The sequence below is a fragment of the Meles meles genome, chromosome 6, assembly GCF_922984935.1.
Source record: "Meles meles chromosome 6, mMelMel3.1 paternal haplotype, whole genome shotgun sequence".
NCBI lineage: Eukaryota > Metazoa > Chordata > Mammalia > Carnivora > Mustelidae > Meles > Meles meles.
The window spans coordinates 35,044,224-35,046,391 of NC_060071.1; positions in this window are offsets into that span (position 1 = coordinate 35,044,224).

Consider the following 2,168-nt stretch of genomic DNA (forward strand, 5'->3'; position numbering starts at 1 on the left):
GTTGGTTCAATGTCCACAAATCAATCAATATGATACAATACATTAATAAAAGAAAGAACAAGAACCATATGATACTCTCAATGGATACAGAAAAAGCATGTGACAAAGTACAGCATCCTTTCTTGATCAAAACTCTTCACAGTGTAGGGATAGAGGGTACATACCTCAATATTGTAAAAGCCACATATGAAAAACCCACAGATAATATCATTCTCAATGGGGAAAAACTGAGAGCTTTCCCCTAAGGTCAGGAACATGGCAGGGCTGTCCATTATCACCACTGCTATTCAACATAGTGCTAGAAGTCCTAGTCTCAGCAATCAGACAACAAAAAGAAATAAATGCATCCGAATTGGCAAAGAAGAAGTCAAACTCTCACTCTTTGCACATCATATGATACTTTATGTGGAAAACCCAAAAGACTCCACTCCAAAACTGCTAGAACTCATACAGGAACTCAGTATAAGTGTCAGGATATAAAATCAATGCATAGAAATCAGTTTGCACAGCAAAGGAAACAGTCAACAAAACCAAAAGACAACCAACAGAATGGGAGAAGATATTTGCAAATGACATATGGATAAAGGGCTCGTATCCAAAATCTAAATAAAGGACTTATCAAACTCCACACCCAAAGAACAAATAACCCAATCAAGAAATGGGCAGAGGACATGAACAGACATTTCTGCAAAGAAGACATCCAGATGGCCAACAGACACATGAAAAAGTGCTCTACATCACTCCGCATCAGGGAAATACAAATCAAAACCACAATGAGCTATATCACCTCACACCAGTCAGAATGGCTAAAATTAAAAAGCCAGGAAATGACAGATGTTGGCAAGTAGGCGGGGAAAGAGGAACCCTCCTACACTGTTGGTGGGAATGCAAGCTGGTGCAGTCCCTCTGGAAAACAGCATGGATGTTCCTCAGAAAGTTGAAAATAGAGCTACCCTACGATCCAGCAATCACACTACGGGGTATTTACCCTAAAGATACAAATGTAGTGATCCGAAAGGGCACATGCACCTGAATGTTTATAGCAGCAGTGTGCACGATAGTCAAACTATGGAAAGAACGTAGATCCCAGATGTCCACCAACAGATGAATGGATAAAGAAGAGGCAGTATATATATATACAGTAGAATAGTATGCAGCCATCAAAAGAAATGAAATCTTACCACTTGCAGTGACGTGGGTAGAACTGAAGGGTATTAAGCTGAGCGAAATGAGCCAATCAGAGAAAGACAGTTATCATGTGATCTCTCTGATAGGAAGAATTTGAGAGGCAGGGCAGGGCGTCATGGGGGGAAGGGAGGGGAAAAAATGAAACAAGATGGGATTGGGAGGGAGACAAATCATAAGAGACTTTTGATCTTAGGAAGCAAGCTGAGGGTTGTTGGGGGGTGGCAGGGAGGGATAGTGTGGCTGGGTATGGACATTGGGGAGGGTGTGTGCTATGGTGAGTGCTGTGAATTGTGTAAGACTGAAGATCCCCAGACCTGTACCCCTGAAGCAAATAATACATTATACGTTTAAAAAATAAGGCAAGGCTGGAGGTAGGGAGGACAGTCAAGGAGACTGCTGCCATAACCTGGGCAAGAAATAACCTGGAGTTATGTTAGTGGACATGGTAAGGAGTAGATGTATTTGAGAGAGATCTATGGAGGAGAAATAGCAGGACTTAGGGATTAATTGGATATGGGGGCTGGTGGCAGGGCTGGTGGTAGAAGAAGGAGTCAGGAATGATGCCCCTGTTTCTGGCTTCAGCCACTGGAAGTTAGTGGTGACATTCATTGAGTGGGGGGAAAGGGGTCTTTGGAGAAGAGTGTGTGGAGTGTGAGGTGCTTGTGAGACATCCAAGAAGGCATTGAACAAAGAGATCTGGGGCCCAGGGGAGAGGTCTGGGCTGAGGACATGGATGGGAACCAAACCCAAGGGCCTGGGTGGGAGTGTCTGAGCAGAGAGATCGCATGAGAAAAGAAAGCACATGTAATAGAGTCAGGAATGACACTGAGAGGTGAGGTGTGGGTAAAGAAGGGAAACTGAGGACTGCCAGAGACATAGAGGAAATCAGTGCTTCTGGCCAAAGGAAGAGGATGTTTCCAGAGGGGGAAGTGGTCAGCTGCCTTACATGATGCTCAGAGGACAAGAAAGGGAAGGGGGGA